Genomic DNA, 13,114 nt, shown 5'->3' with positions numbered 1-13,114 from the left:
TTAATTCCTCGCGAGAATGTTTTTGTTTTGTTTTCAATATTTTCATCCATCCCCAGACGCAAATATCTAAATGTGTTGGAATAGGCGATCTTGGCGACTAGGAACGTGGGCCTCCACGACCGATCTTAGGGAAATGATGATTTAAGCGAGTGGAAACGGCACAAGAGAACTGCTATCGTGCGTTTCAGCGCTAAAGAAACATCTTTAACCAGCTGCAGCAGTTCTTCTTGAAGAAAATGCAAGTAGACCTCAGCATTTAAGCCAGGTAATATGAACGTTCCTAGCTGCTGCTTGTGAAGAAGGCTGCACCATACATTGACGCTAAATCGGTATTGCCTTCCACAGTTTCATGAGGATTTACTTTTGCCCATGTATGCGTAAGTATTGCGTAAGTTTTTTACGCTTTGTAGTGAAATTTACCTCATTGGTAAACAAAACATACTTGTAGAGTTGTCGATTTGTGTTCCACCACTTGCAGAACTTCAACCGAAGCGTGCAGTTTCCTGGTTGTAGATGCCGAACTGGTTTATTTATGATAAGGAAAAACTTGTTTTACCCTTATCAAACCCTCCAAAGCGAAACTCCGATCCTCTTAGTAGTTGTGTTCTGACACCTCGACTGCGATGAACAACATCGATAATAATTTTATCAATAACCGCGTCGTGTTTGGCATATTTGTCGCAGCTGACACGAATATTAGGTAGTGAACTTGTTTCCCAAAAATTGCGAAAGATCACGCTAATTGTTTTGAGATTTAGAATCCTGCGACACGTATTTTATATTCTACAGAGCATCTGTATCATTACCATTAAACACACCCAAAATGATTCCAATATCAGCGTATTCCTCGGTTGTAAGTAAGTATGGCATTACTTTAAATGACATCACGTACAAACTAAAATTCACAAAAAAACTTCGCTAATGACAGTATAATTCACATTGCCCGATCGATATACATTAAATACCTTGCAGAATGATTTAAACAATAATGAATACAGTACTGCGCATTCGTGATCAGATGTTGTTATTTTATTTTTCGAATAATTTATTGTATTTCTGCCATTAATAAAAAGATTATTATTTAAGTAATTTTTATTTTACAATTACTGTGTAATTTTCAGGTTTTTTTGTAATTTTTTAACGGTAAATTTTGTTTTGTTTTTTCAAATTTTTCACATCGCCAAAAAATAATTTGGTTTTTGTTTACATTAAATAAGTACTTTTTTACAAGTATAGTAAAGTGCTGTCTTGAAATAAAATTAGAATTTTTCTTTATTTCACTCATCTTATCTTACATTTTATTCAGAATTAAATTCTCTACAAGTTTTGTTTAAAAGCTTTATCTGTTTATTACACATTTAACAAAGTTACTGTACGTCAAACATAAAAAAAAACCAGAGATTTTTACCCCAACTTCTTGGTTTTTACCAAATATTTTTTCAAAAACTGCTGCAGATACGGTTCTCGGGCCTATTTTATTGAAATTTTCAGATTAAAAAGTATTAGAAATAATTCTGCCCCTTATCAAATTAAAAACTACATTATGCCCTCATTTCACCGAGGTAGCTGAAAAAAGCAAATTCTTTCATTAGCCGTAACTTGCAAACGAAGGATTGTTGGACATTTTTTATATTAACTTTTTTAATTTTTTTCACTAATAGAATAGGTTATGAAAGCCTCTGGAGAACTTTGTGATATATATATATATATAATATTCACACACACACACACACACACACAGAGAGAGAGAGAGAGAGAGAGAGAGAGAGAGAGAGTAATCTCTTAAAATTTATTTCTGCTGTTCAACTACTGATAGTTATAAAATAAGTTCTGCTGTTTAACTTCTGTAGTTGTGAAATAAAATTTCAATAAACATATCATCTGAACAGGATGGATTCAAAAGTTTTATTGGAGTTATAATTACTAATATCTTGAGAAAACTTTGTAGATTATGCTTATCTTAAATACTTAGCTGAATACACTATTTGAATTTGGAGTTGTTGCTCAATCTGGATATTATGTAACACGAATACTAATAAGTAAGACACTGGCCCGTCACAATATCAAAATATGAATTATACAAATATTTCTTTAATGTTATTTTTAAGTTTTTCTCATGCAGTGTAGTGGAACCAGATTGTGTAACCTTGAAGCAAATTTGTAAAAAAAATGTTCAGTGCTGCTGTGCATTTTTTTTGCTCATTAATTAATCCACCCTTTTGATTTTGGATACAAACAGTCTTCTAATGCCGTACTTTGAAGGTATAGGATTAGACATTTTATTTTTAGTGAAAGGAGGACATTAAATATTTTCTCATTTTCAAAATATTAAAATTTTGAATAACCCAACTGAATGTTAGCTAATGGTTTTTTTTTTTTTAGTATAAAATTCATCATCATTTGTTCATTCTAAATACAAAAAAGGACATTTACTTAGTTTACTTGTGTTGTAGGTTAAGCCAAGTCCCAGCCTGTTATTTCATTACAGAATTTACTTAACTACTTCAAAAATAAGTTTGCAATGGTCAGATTTATAAATTTTAATTTTCAAAACAATATAGTTGCTAGTAGATGAAGGCTCTACATTCACTATTGTGTGGATTCACTATACACTCATGTTAAAGATATCAGTGTTTTGTCAGACTTAGGTTAATTGTATACTAACCACAGCAAATGCTTAATTGACATACTCTTTATTATTAATTTATTTTTTTAATGGATTTTCTAGCCCACTTATGATTCAGTTTTTCTCACTTATGTAAAACAAAGTATAGATATAAAAATCAGCTTTGTTTTCATCCATGATGTTGGACAATGACAATTTATATCTTAAAATATAAACTTTTGTACTGATAAACAGGACCACAATTAATGCTAAGTTTTTAATAACTTTAAATGTTTTCAGTTACTTTTGAAACCGTCTTCAGTAAAAAGTCATTCTAATTTACTGTTAAGCATTTAGCAACCTCTTCCATGAGATTTTTCAGTAACTTTAGCCATTGAAAACAGTCACAATGATAACTGATAACATATTTAAACTATCAAAGATTTATTCTAAAATTTGGCTCTGTTTTCATAGCAAAAGTTTTTATTTTTAAAGTAGGATAAACAAAAATTTGCTACACTTTGAAAAAGAAACACAAATTATCGGTTTTTGGAACTGAACGGAATGCAAAGGTATTAGGGGATTTTTATCCCTCTATTCATCACAGAACCTGGACATTAGTTCTTTGCTGCTGGACCTTTCTAATTTTCTGGTAGGTATTTAATTTTCAGTGGCTATTATATATTTGTTTTATCTTAAGATGGAAAGAGATGGGGGTTTGAAATATGTTTACTTGGATTATTCGTTGGGAGATTAGCAAGGCATTTGCATCCTTCTCCCAACACAATTCCCTTTCAGTCTATCTACTGAAGGGCTAGTAGGAGTGCACCTGATGGTGCTACAGTATTTGGAGGTTATAATGCAGTCCCTTCGCAGAGGGAGTGCATAAAAATACAAAATTTGGTTAACCTAATTCTTTTAGCAGAAACATTAGAATTAATTTAGAGTAAATAATAAATAGTATAGGTTCAAGTGAAATTCAGTCTAAAAAACAAAATAATGAAATCTGACAAACAATAATAATCATGGGTTAAGTAAAAAACTTAAGGGAATAAAATAAATAAAAAGTTAACATTTTATTATTTTGTAAGCAGGATTAATTGCAGGAAAATTAAGGCATTAATATTACACTAGATACATAAATACTTCAATAGGTACACATAAATGTGGTGTTAATACTAGAAACACTGGGGTGTGGGCACATTACCGAAGTGTTCACAAAAATAACAATTTTTTTGTATTAAAGTAAATAAGTAAAAAAACATACTTAATTCAGTTTGATAGATAATTGGGCATTGTACAAATATTAGAAATAAGTAGATATGCTAAAAAAAATAACCCCAATATTTTACAGTTACTTATGGTCAGTAGGTTATGTTTTTAACAAACTGAAAACAGTGTTTAATCTTTAATAACTTGGTAATTGTTTTTTTATTGTAAAAAGAGTGATGAATGGTTTAAGGCTGAGTTCACCAAACTAGAAAGTTTTTTTTTATAAATGTAATTTGAAAATATCTAAAAATTATTACTTTGTCAACAAACAAATTATTCCTATTAAAGAATTTATCAATGAATTTTTAATATGTTTGTTGAATAATCTAAACATCAATTTTGCTCATTTTTCTACAGATATTTAAAAAAAACACAGATAATAATGAAGTTAAACTATAACATTATTAAGAAAGCGCAAAACTTTTTTTCTGGAGAAAATATAATTGAAAGTCTTATGATGATTGGGAAATACTTTAAACAAGTAATTTATTTGTTAAACTTCTTGAGTTTGATTTACCAATTGTTACAAATAATAACATTTTTATAAATTTTCCAAAAATTGGCTCTTTATTTTATACAAAACTAAACAGCCATTTTAGTTCCAATGGAACCATCTTCAGTAGTAACATGTTACAGGTATCATGTAGATTGTTGCAGAAGCTACATTTTCTCCTTAACAATTTAAATAATACTGATTGTTCTTATTGAATATGGTTCCATTCCAACTGAAATGGCTATATCGTTCTATCTAAAACAAAGTGCCAATTTTTATAAAAAATTTATAAAAGTAATTTATTACTTGCATTTGAAGAGCCAATAATAATATTTATGAATTTTTTAAGATAGAGGTAATTTCGTCAACACTAAATGGATATTTACTGTTTGAACTGGTTTCAGATTAATAAGAAATTTTCTACTGTTTAAATGGGGTTGTGTGTAGATTTTATGCTTAGAAATATTGACTATAAGACCAGACTAACAATATGTGCTGGTAATGTGTAAAATATTAGATGACTTGATACAGTACAAAGTGAATTTAAGAGGGGTAATAAAGAGTAAAAAGTTTTGATATAATCTTGTGAAAAGATTTGGAAAGACGAAGGTTGAATAAAGCATTCAGTATTAATCTATATAATTATGTGTTTTATTATAAAGGGACTAAGACCAATATTAATATTTACAAAATATGTAATTAAAAATGAAATACATGACAGAATGTTAAATGTAAAAGATGAACGCAGACAACAGAAGTAAAGTACACAAAATAAGTCAATTTTTTATTTTTATTTTCGGCTCCTGACAGGGCACAATACAAGTAGCGCACCTTTTTTGTTTGATCATGTTAGCTAGCTTATAAACTGATTCTACCGTTGATTATGCTGCAAATAAATTTTTAACATTTATTTTAGCTGTAGTTAATACACTTTGTTCAAAGGTCCAATGCTTCTTCCAATTTACTTCATTTTTCTATCAATAAGTTTTTTAACGTGCATTTTTTTTACTTACAACTTATTACACCATAGCGCTAATGCAGATAGATTTCCCTGTATAGAATACTTTAATTGATGAATTTTTTTCATTCACGGTAGAAATTATGAAAGGTTGTAGCATAAATTAAAATATAATACTCTAATGCTATTAATATGAGTTATAATTATTTACTTAAGTTGAGTTTGTTATATTTAAGTAGATAAGGTTTACCTTTATCTCTTTGTAACAAAATACTCCTTGGTAGATGCTTCTGGGGGATGATTGGAACGCAGTCTCTATATTATCCAGTCCATTGATCTTTACGTTCGTTAATCAAAATTATATCAATTGAAAATATAAATTGTGGGCAGTTTTGTGCTGTGTATGAAATTCTGTTTTCAAAAACCAAAAATGACGTGACATAACACCAAAGGTAATTGATTTTCTTAGACTCTGACAAAATCAGAAATATGTTAATGTTGTACTTGTGCTTACATTTCTAATATTATAATTATCTGTACTGCATTTTAGTTATGTTCGTGTTCATGATTTATATAAAAATAAAAGTACGTACTTTTTGCCTAAAACTTGCAGTCGGCATTAGCTGATTTACATTTTACTAATTTTGTGAATATTTATAGATATACATTTTTTGAATTTCATTTCAAATTAGGCTTTAGGTTATGTTTTCGTTTAATGGAGTACTCTGGGTCAATGATTAAATTTTATTTCTATTAAAATGGCAACTGAGTTCAGTACAGCAATTTAATACTAACAGAACGTTATTGGTTTTTTCATAATTTTTAAAGTTATTTGTTTTATTTTGGTAGTAATAAATCTTCTGATGTTGACAGTTTTAAATGTAAACATTTACATATGTCTAATGAACATTTATTTACGATTACCAAGAAAGAGTACTAGTTATGAAGAACCCTTGATCTAATGATCATTTGTAACTTCTGCTTAGATATTAATAAAATCTTTAAATATAGAGATGTTTAGTTTTTGTTTGCCATATTAAAATCTGTTAGAAAATCTTATAATTTACTATAAAACTTACTTACTAACTTACTTTACTATAAAACAGTTTAAATCCATTTAAACTGTTAAATGGATACGTTCATTTAACATATTTCATATTTTTTCAGTTAAATGTTACGTTCTGATATTATAGTAATATAATGGAGCTAATTAATTTTGCCTCCTTACCTTCAAATTTTTTCCAATTGAATTATGTTGATTATTGACTATGAATAGTGTAGAAGTTTGACAATTTTAATAATACACTAAAATACATAAATACGTTATCACTATAAAATATTCCAGTTCATTTGCTTTAGTTTGGATAGGATCCTTTTTAGTGAACTAATTCTTTACTGAAAAATTATATTTGGATTTATTGCATTTTATGTAATTATGCTAATTACTTTTGATTTTTTAACCCTGTAAGCTTGTTTCACCAAAACCATTGTAGTGAAATATAACAGTGTTAAATGTAACAACTATCTTGAAGTTCATAAACGCTATCCTGTAACATATAATTAGGTTATACATTTTATTACCTAGAGTTATATTGAAGTGAGAAATGATTGTCCTGTAACTTATTCAGCTTAACTAAACTGCATACATGCTAATGATAGATGGAAAGTTGTAAAACTAAACGATGATCTGATAATAGTATTAAAAGATCCTGACTATTTACATTAGGCCAACTACTTTCCTTAGCAAAGTCTTTATAAAATGGAAACCACTGAAATAGTAAAATGCTTGCTTTTCCTGGTTACCACTTAAAGAGGAACTGTTCAGTAAAAAAAATTAAAGATCGGTAATTTAATCAATGTGTTAGTACAAATTTCCAATTGAATAAGATTATTCAAAAATATTGTAATGAACTTATAATGAAAAATGTAGCAAGTATTTAATTCTGTGTGCAGCTGAACATTTTGGTGACAGTAATTCTAAGAGATTTAAGATCACTTCACGTGCAAAGATGGTTAATTTCAATATATACATTTTAATCTGTATATATTTTTCAAATCTGTTACACATATGACCAAAAAAATCAGTATACAAGGTCTGTTCAGAAAATAACCCAATATTTTTAATTACGCGCTTACAGAGATATTTAGTGATGTGTGGTTGGCAGTATTGTGTTCCACATAACCTCCTCTATAACCCATGTCCTTGGATTGTTGATATCTAGTTTAGTTTTCATGTTATTGTTATTTGAGTGCAACATGTTTAAGTGTTAGTAGCAATTTTCAGTAGCAACGATACAGTGTAAAATTTTGCGTGAAACTGGGGAAAAATTTCACAGAAACGTTTCAACTTTTAAACAAGTTTATGGAGATGATGCTCTGGGTTGTACACAATGTTATGAGTGGTTTTCATGATTTAAAAGTGGTTGTTAATCGATTGAAGATGACCCTCAACCTGGAAGGCCTTTGACTTGAACTGATGACACCCATGTTCAGAAAATTAACGATTGATGCGTGCATTGATTGACTGTTAGAGATCTTGCAGAAGAGGTTAGTATCTCAATCGGATCATGCCATGACTCTTGACTGAAAAATTGAACATGCATTGAGTTGCAACAAAGTTTGTTCCTCGTTTGATGACTGAACAGCAGAACATCAAGTTGAGGCTTGTCAGCAACTTCTTGAACAAGCCAGTGACAATGTAAGCTTATGGCTTTCATAAAAAGCTTTCATGAAAGCTTTATGGCTTATGGCTTATGGCTTTTGGGTTTATGGTTACAACATCAAGACAAAAGTTCAGTCATCTTAATGGATTGACAAAGGATTTCCATGCTCCAAGAAAGCATGTCAGTCTCAATGCAATGTCAAAGTGATGCTCTCTGGTTTTTTTTATTTTAATGGAATTAGCATTTTGAATTCTTGCCTCAAGGTGAAACAGTGAATCATGTGAACTACCAAGACATTTTACTATGGTTATGTGAAAAAATCAGCAAAAAGAGACCACAGTTGTAGTGAGACAGCTCATGCACCATGATAACATGCCTGTACCCTGAGCTTTGTCAGTTCATCAGTTTTGTGTCAGATTTTTTAAATTCAGATTTTGTGTTTTCCCTCAACCTTCCTACTTGCCAGACCTGGCTTGCAATTTTTTTTCTTATTTCCAAAATTAAAATCTGTGATAAAAGGATGCCATTTTAAGACTGATGACATTAAACCAAATTTATCATGGATCTTAAAGGCCAATTCAAAAGTTATCCAGCACTGCTTTGTGAAGTGGAATTATCATTGGGAAAAGTGTGCGAATATGGGAGAGGAGTACTTTCATGGGGACAAGCACCAATAATCTGTAAAATTAATAATAAAGTTTAAAAAAATAAAGTTCAGTTATTTTCTGAACAGACCTCTTATCAGCATTGTTTAATATTTGAAATTTGATGAAAGCAACATATTCAATGAACAAACATTACATAGATATAATATATTCCTAGAGTACATGCCAAAGGGGTTTCCAAATTGCTTCCTAAGATGGATACCATTTTCAACATCACTGTGGTAACTTCTCTTACAAAAGAGATAAATTATTGGCTCAAAATGATTTGAGCCAATTTGAAAATGATTCCTAATCTCAAGTGGAGATGTCAGTTCACAAGTAATCTAAAGTTAAGTTTAAATAAAACATATCCAAAATAATCTGATATCTTTTTTTAAATTGTAATGCGTGATTAAACATATTTTACTGTAGGAAATGTTGCTTACAAATTTACCTTTAAGTGTTGTCTGTTAAATGCACCCCCCATTTTTTCTGAACAAAAAATAATTTGCTTTCTATATTAGAAAATGTTATGTTTTAGCAGAAGTTATGTTTACCCCTTTCCATATTTAATGCTTAAATGTTTTATTTAATTATAAATTTTTTGGTATATCGTTTTATATAATTATCTTTTAAAAACTTGTCAAAAGGTATAGTTTTGGTTCAGAAGATTTATTCTTCAATTTTGTTGGGTTTCTGTTTTTGGTAGTTATTTTGAATTTTTGCTTAAACATTTTTTAATAAATAACCAAAGAAAATTGTCCTGTTATCATAGGAGAGAGAACGTGTGTACAAATTAAGATCAGATTTATTTCAAACCAAAGAACAATTAAATGATTGGCAACAAAAAACAAATAAACAAAATGATGATCATCTTTGACTTAGGGAGAATATTGCCTGACAATATCAGAGGAGTAATAAATTAAAAGATAAGAATATTTCGCAATTTATTAAAAATCCGACATGTAAGCCTCTGTATATGTTGTTTTTGTGAGGGTCTATTTTTCAGTCACTCTGTAGTTATGATTAATGTAGATAAAATAAAGCAAAAATTCCAGAATAATTAAAATTAAATAGAACCCTTCGTCAATGCCTTTGAGCAACAAAATAAATTTTATATGGTTTTAAAGTACATAAAAAGTACTTACGACTGGCTGTAAAGGTTTCAGATTTTTGCCTCCTGTCCACATGTGGTTTTTGGGCCCCAAAAATGAGACATTTTTAAAATTGCACGATTTGGAGGCCATAAGTATTACTAGTATCTAAGAGTTGAAAGGTAAAAAACAGGCCTGTTACCCTAAGCCCTTCATTACTTATTTTGGGCCCAAAATTTGAAAAAAAAAAATTGTAAACAACTCACAAAACATTACAAGATTTGTTATGTAACAAAATGAATTTTGAGTACACTAAGATGAAGTTCCATCTTTACTCTTTCCAAAAAAGCCCTTGTTTGATGTAAAAAAAAAAAAATAATGCTGCAGCTCATGGAAAAAGTGATGAAAATTACTGTACTTAATTGTTGGCAATTTAGAAAATAATCTATTACTCAAGAAAAAAAAAACTTTTTAAATAAAAAGTATACTTTTTGGCCACTGTAAGGTGGGTAGTTATCATATACCAAATATCATCAAAATCAAAAATAGTGATGCGATAAAATATTTGAAAATTTTTTGAATTAAAATGGAATACCTCGAATGTGACTTTTGACATCCTCTTGATGGGTAAAGTTTTAATGACTAACTAATAGAGGAATAATGACCCAGCTCAGCCTAATGTAATGGATTTGGTATTACTATACATAATAATACGAGCATATTAGTCTATAGTCATCTGAAATAATATCAGCAGTGCTTTTGGATTATACATCACACAGTCATTATAGTGTGGAATAACAGGAAATATTCCAGAGAGACTAGTATCTCCAGTTCAAAAACAGTTAACTTAGATTTTATATCTAAGTAATTAGTTTTATTATTTGAAGTATTATTTTGTTTATATTGAAGCAACTATTTTTATTACTCCTACTAGCTGCTCGGCCCAGCTTCGCCATACCTCCCAGCCAGGCCTCGCTTTGCTCGGCGCTTTGGTTTTCCAGGTTTCCAAAGTTCTTTGTTGAACTGGAGAATTTTTGATGTTATCAACTTTACTCCAAGTTAAGAGCTTAATGCTTTTAGAAAAAATTTCATGCAATTTAGATACATTACCTGATATCAGAAAATCCATTTTTTTTAATTTACTGCCATGGCGGCTGCGCCCTCAAACCTAATCGCATTTCCTGTTGCTCAGTTGTTTCAGTTGAGCGGGATTGATTTGTGCGTATTCGGTTGCTTTCTAAACTTATTTCCCATTGCTCAGTTGTTTCAGTCAAACGGGATTGGGCTGTGTGTATTCGGTCGCTTTCCAATGTTGACTGTCTTTCGTTTTCAGTCTCTGCCGCACGAACAGTTTTCATCATACGTGCTTTTTTTGTATTTCTCTCAATTGAAGAATGTCTTTTAGGCATGGTATGATGTTTGAAAAAGATCACAGAATTTAAAAGATTGCAGTTAAATACTTTACACACTTTAAATTAGTAGTAACACACACACACATGATAAACAAAAGCAGCTATTTATTTATGTTGTTAAACAGCTGTAAAAGATTGTAAATGAATGAATCGTAAAAATTACATATGCATGTGCGCTAAATCAATTGAAACTTAGGAATTGTACGTTAAAACTTCAGCCCTTTTCAAAATTAATCAATTCAATGTTGAAAAAAAATGTTAGCTAAAAATTAAATTTTTCTTGAAAATCAAAGTCATTTTGAAAATTAAATAAGTTTTAAGGAAGAAATAAAGTGTTTTAAATTTAGTTGTAAAATTTTCGTTATGTTGGAGGTCCAAAAAAATTAGCCTATGTTCACCGCAGGGCTTCAAAGTTTAGGTGTGCAAACTTTTAGACAAATCTGTCAGGTAGATCTAGAGTTCAGTTGGAACAGACAGACAAACAGACATTGATTTTTATATATATAGATTACTTTGTTGATTACATTTGTTTTACATATTTCTTTGAAAATGTTGTGATAAAGTAAGTACTTGTTTACTAGTGTTGGTTTTTATGTTTATATATCCCTAATTTTTGCATTCAGATGCATTTTTCTTTTGCTGAGTGTTTGTTTGAAGTATTAAGTTACATATCAAATTTTAATGCAGACACAAAAACTTTGATTTAAAATAGTTTTTTAATAATTTGGAATTTCAGTATTCACACTGGGTTTAGCCCACATTGATTAGATCAACAAAGTTTCTATATATATTTGTATTTTACAAATTATTTTCAAATAACGTTTTTCCTACTGTTGCAAAATTATAACGATGATAGCCATCAGCTGGTATTATACTACCTTGATATTATCATGGCAGTATGATATTATGCTTTTTTATTTGTTTTGTGAAATCTTCTAAATACTTATGATATTAGACAGCAGGAATTAATCTGTAAAGTAAATCTTATAAAAAGAAAAGGTTTTGTAATTTTAATTGCAATATCATTTTTAAATGGAGGCTTGTGATTTTAAAAATTATATGATTGATTTATAGATGTATATGTTATGTATAAATTGTGATGTCAGGTTAAGATTGTTTTCTGGTTTTAGATATTATTAAAAAATTTGAAGGTGCTGCCTTTAAAATTGAAATTGTATGGCTATGGATTAAAAAGCAGAAGTTAATAAGAAAGGTAAGCTTAATGAATTTTTTTCAATTAGAACTCTGAAAAGTGAAATCTATGAAATCATTCAATATTAAAAATAAATAAAATTAATAGTTGATTCCTAATTAATAATAATTGAAAGTAAAAAAAAAACAGAACACAAATCTAATTTAATGTTTGTTTGCTTCCAAATCTTATAAAACAGTTTATTTTTATTACATTAATAGAGATTGGTTAAGTGGATATATCTGGAGACAAAACAATGTTCACATTGACGACACACATTCTCTTTGACAACCCATATTCATGCACATAACTTGCACTTGTACATTTCCCTTGCCATTGAGGTCAGATTTTCATTTCTTTACTCAATGTGGTATTCAAATTTCCTATTTAATAAACTTTGTTTATTAAACTTGTTTTCAAAGTTAAATGTGTTTAATTTTAACTTTGTTTGTATTTATTTACTTTTAAATTTTAGTATCATACTTAGTCATTTTTGTACAACATAAAAATATATTACAGTAAATGTGTTCGTTTTTCTGTAAAGAAGCATCTTAATCTGGTCTGGCCTTACCATCGGTAATTAGTAAAGTATGGTTTACATGTTCTCCCAATTCCCTTTCATGTGTCTTTATTTTCATTAGTGAAAGTTATTTTAATTATTCATGTTTTTTATTTAAGACTGAATAAACATATTTAAGTTCTGAAATGTAATCAATTGACGTTCATAACTCACAAATAAAAGAGGTAAATATGGTGTAAAACTACATTTCATTGTTACAGA

The 13,114-nt window shown here is 29.3% G+C and overlaps 1 protein-coding gene across 4 annotated transcripts in view; it reads left to right on the top strand.

Annotated features, from left to right (window-relative positions):
* The first annotated feature begins 5,632 nt into the window (after window positions 1-5,632).
* The window catches only part of LOC142319440 (uncharacterized), a 31,051-nt gene continuing 23,569 nt past the window's right edge, over window positions 5,633-13,114 (top strand). For all 4 annotated transcript variants that reach the window (XM_075356754.1, XM_075356744.1, XM_075356727.1 and 1 more), the window contains exons 1-2: window positions 5,633-5,780; window positions 12,272-12,354. The gene's annotated coding sequence lies outside the window, so the exon portion shown is untranslated. The remainder of the gene's footprint in view (window positions 5,781-12,271; window positions 12,355-13,114) is intronic.

Source organism: Lycorma delicatula, chromosome 1 (assembly GCF_047948215.1).
Source record: "Lycorma delicatula isolate Av1 chromosome 1, ASM4794821v1, whole genome shotgun sequence".
NCBI classification, from domain to species: domain Eukaryota; kingdom Metazoa; phylum Arthropoda; class Insecta; order Hemiptera; family Fulgoridae; genus Lycorma; species Lycorma delicatula.
Note: the sequence above shows the minus strand (reverse complement) of the source record. Positions and strands in the feature narration are given on the sequence as shown.